Genomic DNA, 10,611 nt, shown 5'->3' on the forward strand with positions numbered 1-10,611 from the left:
CCTGGGCTGGGACTGGTCCCGCCGGCACAGGCCTCATTCATTACTGATGTGTAGGAAACATATTGATAAAAATATTTGAGTTTTTCTACTAGATTTTCCTGTTCTTTCTCAAGCACATTGACACACACTTACCTAAGGTAATTTCCTCATATAGGTCCTCATTCCATTATCTTATGGGTGGAATAAACCCTTTTATTAGTACTCATATGAGAACACTTCTCTCCCCTCCACCTCCCCTTTCATTTCCCTCTTCTCTCCTTTCTCTCTCTAGGTTTGTTGGCTTTGGTCTTGCATAGACAGCCTGATTTCTTCTACAGGTGAAGTAATTCTACTTTTTCATTTCTTGCAACTTTTATAGGAAAACAAAAGGACTGTCCTGCCATAGTTGTAGAGATTTAGGTTTACTCATGTGTCTAGTTAGTTGTGCTCTCAAATAACCTAATATAAATCTGAAAGAGGATAGTTCTGCTCTGGGCTTCTGTTCTGCTGCTCTGTAGAACCTGAGGTGTGAAGAAAATCCAAGGCACTGCATTGTTTCACAGCAAAAAGGAGGGATAACGGAGACAAAGGTAAGACTTTGCTTATTAATGCAAAGTTCAATTACTTACTACAAAGATATTATGAGCTGTGGATAAGTGCAATGAGTTTCTTTCAATTCTCTGAGCTATTTCACATCATCCGATATTTTTGTTGCCTGTCATCAAAAAACTAATTCAGATCCACTTTACGTGTTTTAAAAGATCAATCAATATTGTTCTATGTTAGTAGTAGCAAATTACCAGTGATGTTCCATGGAAATGGTCATGAGCGTAGAACTGTATTAGGATTCAAAGTTGAAAAATTCCGAACTGGTCACCTCATGAGATTTGAGATCTTTTATATTTCTGGTAGGCGCCTTTACCCTGTGATACGTGCTTCCTTCAATAGAGCAGCTCAATTCCTCCCAAATGAACTGCAGCTCTTCATAAGTTTAGTCCAGGCGGAACTGCAGTACATCTCTATAATTTCTCTCTACTGTTTTACTCTTTTTTTTTGTGCCGTGTAAAAACCATCTCTGAAGTGGTCCTGGAATATGATAGAACTTTCTCTCTGTTTTTAGTGAAACACTTTGGCAGCATGGGAATCAGTCTACTCTTGATTTTTATAGAGAATTTTTCTGGATAATTTGGGCTGATTAACATTCTAGAAGCAGTGGTGAAGGAGAGAATTTTGGATCATGTTCAACCGAGAGAAACAAATGGAGTTCGTCCATTGGGAGGCCTTTGAGATGAAGAAAGCACAGAGAAGGTGCCCTTTGCCCTTGCTAAACACCACCGAATCCTAGTCTTACCCGAAGGAGCAGTAGATTCTAAGAAAGAAAATTCATCTCTATGGAAATGCATACTGTCCACAGTACAAGGGCAAATAAAATTATTCTGTGGGCACAGAAAGAATTAATAAGTGGAACAACCTAGTATTTAAAAAGTTGGATCTCAAAAAGACACTACCCTGGATTAAAACAAAGTTCTGCCCCTTACTAAATTTTAATCTTTATAAACACTGACTTCCTCACCTGTGAGTATGGAGCAATTATAAGTCCTATCTCATAAGTCATTGTAAAAATTAAATGTGATGAAACATGAAAATGGTCATTACCAGCATTGTATTTCAAACCTTACATGATCAGATTTTAAAGGTATTATGGATTCATTTCATGGACCCAAATATTTTGATAATTAAAATGTAAATAAATTGCTTAAGGTAGCTCACTGCTGTAATTGTTTCCATATTACTCTCTCATGCCCTAATACTATTTAGCAATATCTGAGTGTAATTTCTTCTTTTTTTCTCATCTTTATCAGTAGAACCTCACACTATTTTAAAGTCTGTGTGTTAAGCAATAGTTAGGCCGATGGGTTAAAAGTTTGGTCCTCAGTTTGATGAAAACCTAAGGAAGGCCTAGTGGCAAAACTTCAGGTCACTAGAGGATGAAGTCACAGGGGACTGAGGAACTCTAACCTTATCTTCTTCTTTTTTAAAAATAATTTTATTGTGAAATATATAGTAATGAGACAGTTTCAAAATCGATTAGTGGAACAGTTTCAATAATCAATCCATTGCATGTTGTTGTCTTCTTAGTGGTTATTCATAGTATGAAATGCAGACATGGTATCAATGGCCGTGACTCATCTAACCTCATCTTCTTTGTCTATTTGGCTCCTGGATAATGAGGTGAATGGTTTCACTCTGCACCATTTTCTCTCCAAGAATATCCTTCCTCATGCAAAGTAATGGAATACATCATGAACTGGAATCTCAAAACCTTGGGCCTCTGAACAAAAATAAACCTCTTTACTTCATAAGTTGCTTATGTCATATATTTGTTACAGTGATAGAAAACTAATACAGCAATTGTTTAAATTGACCAATTTGAGCTACATTCTTACTATTAATCAAGGTAGCAATCTGCTTGAAGCATTACTACTGTTTTTACCTTTTCATTCAGGATAAGGCATAGGCAAAGTAGAAGGCATAATTGTTGTCTAATCTGTGAAATAGAAGCACTAATATAATTTCCCCTAAGGGACTTTTTAAAGGTATAAATGAATATAAAACATTTGGAAGCATGTTGACTAATACATATCCTCTCAATAAAAGTTAGCTTTCATTATTATCAACCAACATTAAACTCTAATTCATGAAATATTTCCACTTTGGTTTCTCCCAGCACTAACTCATCCTGATAACTCTTTCTATGGGAAATTTTCTCTTGCCAGAGGCAAGTGCTAAGACTTAAGAGACGCTCATAAAGGTTGGCTGTTTGTTTGACGCTCCAGTTTGTCCGTGAAATGAGTATCCTTTCTCCATTCCCTATGAAACTGCTAGTGCACCTCCGCACGCCTGTCATTCTCAAAGTCTTCTGAACTGAATCTCTTTCCAAACTAACCCTGGAGCAGCACCACTGATTGTCCATCCAGCATCATGAGTGTGCTGTAGATTAGACTTCCAACTAGTTTGATCCTCTGCTTACCAGGGAAGAAATGCTGGCGATTGCCACTGAGTTTGGCTCAGAGGCAGCTGGGGAGGCACATTCTCCTCAGAGCTTTGGGAAATTTATTTTCTATTGTTCTGGTTCTTTATTTGATTATATGACTGCCAGGTTTTTCCACCCCACTTTAAATGTTCCATCCTTTGCAATCAAATGCAATTCTTGAGCTTCATTTAAAAGTAACAATAGTGGTGCTCCACAGAATGGAAAAACAAGAGGAAGGAAAAACAGAAAAGGGATCTAATTTACCAGAATATATCTTAAGAAATGAGAAGATAAAGCTGTTCCTGAGAACTCACAGGGGGCAGTGTTGATTCACAGGGGGTTTGCAATTTACAGGCAAATTCTTGGGAAGCAGAGTTTGGATAGCTCTGACACTGTGGCTATACAAACCCTCGGGCCTTTGCAAAAATGTTCTGGGAGTCCCCGCCGCATAATAGCGGCTTTGGAAATTAAGAAATACTACTAACATCAGCCTCTCTGGATTGTGAGGCAGCTTTGGTGTTGTAGGACTGAACCATTGGGTGTAGAAACAAACTGGGCTTTTAAGAAGTTTGGTTTGCTACATCCAACTCTTGGTTCTTTCACAGGACGTTCAGGAGGAAAAGCACTTAGTGAGGGACTCATAACCACCCTACCGTTTCCATTACCTTCTCCGTGCAAGCAGAGCCCACCATCTGAGATTCTACCTTGCAGACGCAGAGGCCAAGATCATCGAATTAAAAGTAAGCAGACACTTTAGAAAGAGTTAGGCTGTTTTCATGAACAGCTTTGCCTGAAGGCTTTTCCTTGCCTTGGAAGACCACTCTTGCCATATGGTGGACCAGAAATGTCTGGAGAGCTATGGTTCCCATCTCCAGGACCCCATAGCCAATGATTGACACAAATTTACACTTAAAGTGTCCCAGTTTCTTCACCATGAACTTTCACCTTTTCAGTTAAAAGAATGCTGGGGCATACATTCTACACTGGTTCCCAGAGTTATCAGCATGGTAACTTGTGCTCTGGTGAAACTTGCTTGGCAGCAAGCAATGCCCTGTATACTGACATGCTTCTTGTCCCTGTCTCTCTTCCCCATTGTGCCACCCATGTTTTGTAGTCTGTACCCCAAGCATCAGCTCCTAATCTCAGGCTCTGCGTCCAGGACAATCTGAAGATTCCTTTATACATTGTACTCATATTGTTTTTCCAACATAAGGTTTCCTAAAGTTCTATTAACTGTGCTCTTTGCTCATTGGTAGGTTTATTGAGATCATTGTCAATGGCTTTGTGATTTTGCTTTCTTGGATTTTAACAGTCTTGGCATGTAGGAAGATGCAGCACATATTTGTGCCAATTAATTAAATAGAATTCATAAGGGTTTTTTAGCTAGTTCCTTCAGAGCAGGAAGGAAGGATCAAGGGCCCCTGAAACCTGCTGTGCTTATGCAGCAGCATGACCTGCCCCTTTTGTAGGGGCTTTCACTGCTTCTGCCTGCTCAGCAGGCCTCCCACTTTCCCTCCTCTCCACCACTGGGGATAGGGTTAGTTAAGCTTGGCTTTCAGTTCATGTACTCCTTACTTCTGACTATAGGCATCACTCAGGGATCCAGACTGGGCCACTGAGATTTATGTGAGCACTTTTGATAGAAATGCTGGAAAACTAAAGCTTAATATTTTCCCTTTCTCCTTTCTTCTTCCCTCCTCCATAACTTCCCTGTTTTTCTTCCTAATATTATTGCAACTACTGAGTTTATAGGAGTGTAAAGCTAGAACTTCCTGTTCTAATGTAAAGCTGAATATCTGACTTCCAAAGAAAAGAGCTTGCTTAAAGTAAAATTGTACAGAGAGGAAGGATGAGTGGGAAGCTAGAGGTAGAGGTAGAGGTAGAGGTAGAGGTAGAGGTAGAGGTAGAGGTAGAGGTAGAGGTAGAGGTAGAGGTAGAAGTAAAGACAGAGACAGAGACAGAGACAGAGACAGAGATAGAAAAACAGAGAAGGGCAGAGAGAAAATCTAAAGACACTGCTGTACACCACTGGTGCTATGATAACTAAATACTGGATACTGGATAGTATATAAATAAACAAAATTTATTTCTCGTAGTTCTGAGGTTAGGCAGTCCAGGACCAAGCAATGACGGTTTGGTATCTAGTGAGGAGCTGTTCAATCGATGCCATTTTCTTATGTGTGTCCTCAATAGGCCAAACAGTGCAAGACTTTCACTTGGCCATTTTCTAATTTGATCTCATCACTTAACTGCTTCTGAAGAGGCCCCTCCTGTTAAGATCATCCTGGTGGGGCTTAGATCTAACGCAGCACTTTGGATAACACATTTAAGCCAGAGCAGCATCATTTTAGTTCTTGCTCATAGATATGCTGAAGCTCTTGAACTTTCCAATGGTTGGAGCCAAACTATTAATTGGTTTAAGTCCTTTGAGTTGAACCTCTAAAAAGCACAGTGTAAAATTGTTAAATTACCTACTTTGTTGAGGTATAAAGAACTCATGGATTCATACCATTCTCTCACAGTCCACAGAGGTTTATTCACATGCAATTTGAAGAGTGACACTACAATATCTCTTCTTCTTCTTCTTCTTCTTCTTCTTCTTCTTCTTCTTCTTCTTCTTCTTCTTCTTTCTTCTTTCTTCTTTCTTCTTTCTTCTTTCTTCTTTCTTTTTTCTTCTTCTTCTTCTTCTTTTCCCTCTTCTTCCTCTTCCTCTTCTAAAGATCTCAAAGTATTATCTTTTTAAAAGAGACACAGAAGCTGGATTGTTTTCCTTTCAATTTCCTCAGTCACACTGAACTCCTTTACAGTGCTTTTTTAAGAGGCCAGCATACCTTGGTTGTTTGTTCCATATGATGGATGTGCTTGTTGCTTATTAACCTCCAAAATAGGCAGCTCCACCATTACAGCTTATGGTCTGTATGAGACAACATAAAAATAAGACACATTCTCCCCCATGCACATTTCAAATGAAATGTAACAGAAGAGAAATAAATAAAAATGGAAAAAATACCTTAAATAGTTTATGTTGAAAAATGTTATATAGGCAATAATGGTGCTTATATGGGTTTTGAGCAGAGACTTTGATAATGAAGGTTAAATGAGGGAATGTTACAAAAAATGTTCACGGTTCATAAAAATAAATCTCTGGTGTGAACCAGAATGAAATAAACAATGTTGCAGGTGCCAGGAGCCACTGGGGTGACCTCGGCCTTAGGCTGGTAATGGCTGACTGTGTTGGCGCCACACACTCGCCTCAGCACGATCCACTTAGCTCTCCATCACAGAAACACTGAGCTTCAGGGACCTGAGGGTGACTCTTCAGCCTTCTCCCTGAAAAACAAAGCCTTGTCATTTTCTAGCATTTTCCCTTTCATAGGTGTGGCTGGGTGTCCAGGGACCTACCACGTTGAGCATCAGTGAGGCATTTCGAATGCAAATGTCCAGGGAGGCAGACAGGCTGTGAAGGAGCACAGTAGAATTGGGAGGGACAATGACAAAGTGGAGAAGAAACTACCCATGGGGAAGTGTCATTACTACTCAACTGGGAGAATGCCAGTGCAGTGGGCACAGAGTAAACTGGAAGTCTAGCTTTTAGATGTCATTTCCCACATTTTAGTCATTGCATCTAATCTCTGGTTTGTATGTTCTATGTTCAGGGTTTAGTATTCTTTATATGAAATGCATGGGGCCAGATAGGTTTCTGATAGTGGAGTCCACTGCATTTTGGAATATTTGTATAGACATTACAAACTGGACATTCTTAGACTAAAAATACAAAATCTGTCAAGATTAAAAACTTTTGAGCAGTATTGACTACTAAAATTTCTGATTTTAGGACATTTTTAATTTCAGGACTTTGGATTAGGGCTGTTCAAGCAAAGCATGCATGTGTAGACATAGCACAGGAGGCAAACAAACATGCATTTATGGAACACAATTGGCCCTGCAGCGCCAGTCTGCAGTCTCTTCCTAGGCAAATGCCGAGGTTGTAATTATCTGTGCTCGGTTTCATTGATTATTGTCATAGAGCTCTCAGATAATTGTCCCCCAGGGTGCGCAGTCCTGGAAGTAGAAGCTAATATGCGAAACTGCCATTCATTAACATATGATATGTGCCTCACATTTTGCTTTGGGGTTTTCACAGATTATGTCATTATTTCATCCCTAAAACAGAATCACTAGTATTATCCCATATTGCAGATGGGGGACTGAGATTTGGAACAATGAAATAATTTGACCAAGGTAGGAGGTAGAGGAAAGAGATCCTCCGTGTACCCCTCAAACCTTGCCCTTGTGCTGAGGCAGTCATGGAACCTCCCCTTGGGTGCTTTTCTCTGGCTTCCTCTGGTTGCATGAGGGTGGCATTCCACCACGAGACTATGGTCTGCCAGTGGGAATTGGTGCTGAAGGATGTTCCTGGTTATCAAGTCTGGGGCACATTCCAGAGGACTCCCAGAAAATCCTGCATGAAGTAAGGACAGGCAGTAGCAAATAATGCTTCCTTGTATAGGCCTTTTCTCCTCTAGTCACGTGTTTGGGCTCTATAGGGAGATCACATTCCTCATTAAAATATCTCACACATATCTTTATCTCTGGTTTTGCTACTGGAAACCTAGGTTAGGATGGTGAATGGCAAAGCTGAAATTGAAATCTAAGTTTGGTTAATCCTCAAGTGAATATGTAATAAAATTAGTCACTAAAGCCTTTATGTGATTCCATTACCGAGTCCTTTCTAGTTTGATCCTTAAGTAAATTTTATCATAAAAATGATTCTTAAATCAGCCAGAAAGCAGTAAATAGTGTGTGGTAGGTGGCACCCAGAAAGCTATTCAAATGGGAAGAGGGATAATGTATAATATATTTTTCATTTATTAAGAATTCTATTTCTTTTGGACCTACTTAATGCCTGACTCTGCCACATTCTAGGGCAGTTACCTGGAACTACAGGAATGGCAATGAAGCCTGAAGTCTCATTTTTGGATATCTTTAGGGGTCGGAGGCCAGCATGAGTCTCAAGAGCTCACAGTGCCAATCTAGAATCTTAAGTTAAACCACTTTGGGTTTTGTTGAAATCTGGAACACAAGTGTGTTGTTTTCATTCCCACACATACTCAAGCTCAAGATTTTCTACCGTTCTTTGAACACGTCACTAATTCAGTCTGCCAATCATTTTCCTACCTTGGGTAGAAATGTGGGCATGAAAATTATCTCACTTTTCTCCCAATTTTTTTCTCTGTATTTTTATGGAAGGGTCTACAGAGTGTTCAGGGTCTCACTGCTAGATCGGACTTATAGTGATTCTCCTGTTTACAGTGCTAGGATTACAGGCATGCACCACCATGCCCAGCCTTCTCAATCTTTTCTAAGGAAAATAGCTATGGAAAGATGAAGATGAGGATGATGGAAAAGGGTGCTGTCATTCCATTAGGGACACTAAGGCAGGGACAGATAGCTTGGCTCTTCTGTTAACCACAGATGAGCTCCAGTGAGCTGTGCCTGCACAGGAATGTGAGGCTCCTCACTGGTGATCTCACTATCCAGAGAAGTCAGAGTTGAGAAGAGCAGGTGAAATCTCCAGTCTTGGATGTTAACAGAGAACTGAAATTTCTGCAAAACACCAGCAATTCAAGACTGGTGAACAAAGGGAGCGCACGGACTAGGGAGCCCTTATGCTTAGGCTGGAGGTCGCTCTCTGGAGGGCCAGCTCTGCCCTCTTTCTCCTCCAAAATCCTTGTCCAGTGAGTGTTTTCCTGGAAGAGACACAAGACTTGGAGAAGTGGAATAGCAACTGGGTGTCTTTGAATTTGTCCTTTGGAGTGCTCTGCTTGTCTCCACTTTCTATTTGTAGAGGAAATAAGTTAGAGTGTGTGTGTGTGTGAGTGTGTGTGTGTGTGTGTGTGTGTTTCAGCAAGAGTTCAAGATAAAACCTGATTTAAGAAAAATAAGCAAGCAAATGTGTTCATACGCTTCTTTTGGAACTCATAAATGGTCCAAAGAAAATAAATTAATTATTCAAACAGGTGCCTTTTGCTGATGGCTTACAGTATTTGAACATGTAAAAAGAATTGTAAAAAAAAATCATGAACCCTGCCAAAAAGATGGTATAGCTTTTGTTTATTTTTTCCTTTGCATAAAATGATTGCTTCTTCTGACCAGATTTCTATGGGCCTTGATGATCAGTTGGCTATTTTAGTAGTTCATTGTCTCAGCTTTTAGAAAGAGCCCCTTCTAAATGGGATGTGCTATGTCATAATTGTATAAAATATTCATTAAGATGGTGCTTTTAATGGATTCTTTAGGAATGAACTCAAGCAGAGAGAGCCACTCGCTGATTTGTGGAGCACTTGCTATTCCTGGGCTGTGTCTTCCCTGTGTGCTCCTCCTCCATGCCTCTCCCTCAACCCTCTTGCCCATAGGTTCTCATCTGAGAGGTCCTAACGCTACATGGGTGGGTTTGTCTAGGTTCTGAAGTTCTTCTTCTTCATGGTCATGGGTCCTAACTTGGTTCATATCATGTTCAATAAAGTTGTGCTGGAGATGTTTCATATTACCACATAGAATTGCCTAAATGTGAGTGTTTGAACTCTGGAATCAGACAAATGTTGCTTTAAATCCTGGATTTTTTTTTCATTTCCTGGTGTTTTGACTCCCAGTTAAGTATTTGAACATCCCAAAGCCTTGTGTATTAGCTTTCCCTTTGCTGGACACAATACCTAACAGTCACAGTTTGGAGAAAAGGTTGAATACCAAGGCAGGAACATCAAGGCAGAAGCAAAGTTACTTGGATGGTGGTGCTCTGGAAACAGAGAAGGGGAAGAGTGACAGAGAAGAATCCTCCTATGACACTCTCCCTCTCTCAGACACACTCAGGAGCTTGCCTACTTGTTGAGAACCACAAATTCATAATAGTTATTTTGCATACTTCCCTAAGGGATAAATAGAGGCTTGAGATTATCTATATCACCCTTTTGAGATTTCCCATTAACTCTTTAGGGATGGGCCACCCTCACTCATCCTCTAAGAGTAAACTAAGACCACTAAGATTTAAAAACAGGGAAAGATCTTTCTTAGCATGTGATCATCTCTACCCTCTTGGGTCATCCCCGGTGACCTCTGAGTCTTCAGCTGACCTTGAAACTTTCCTAGCCCCTCCTAACATTGTAGACACACAAGAAGTAGTGGCTGGCTTAGAGAATCTTTGTCTCTTTCATCCTGAGCATTGAGCTCCCAGCCCCTTCCTTTCTCTGTGCCCCTCTTATAGGCATTTTTGGGATCTTGGCCAGATCCCCAATACCTTCTAACCTACTGGGCATTTCTTAATCTAAGAAAGTTGACAAATCAGGATTAATTGTGGCCAGTACTTACATTAGGGGGTACTTGTGAAAACTGAAAGGGGATTGTTTGTAAAGTCCACAGTTTGTGTGCCTAGGACACACAAAAAATGCCTTTAACTTAACCATTATTTTCTAAGTATAGGCACAAGTCCCACACCACACCTGGGACTCCTTAAAGGTTGTATGAAGCTTTGTTCTTAGCCAAAGTCATTGGTTCTTCCACACTAACCATGAAAATAGAGCTAGTCTGACTGAGCACCTTTA

The sequence above is a fragment of the Octodon degus genome, unplaced genomic scaffold (assembly GCF_000260255.1).
Source record: "Octodon degus isolate 3935 unplaced genomic scaffold, OctDeg1.0 scaffold00029, whole genome shotgun sequence".
NCBI lineage: Eukaryota > Metazoa > Chordata > Mammalia > Rodentia > Octodontidae > Octodon > Octodon degus.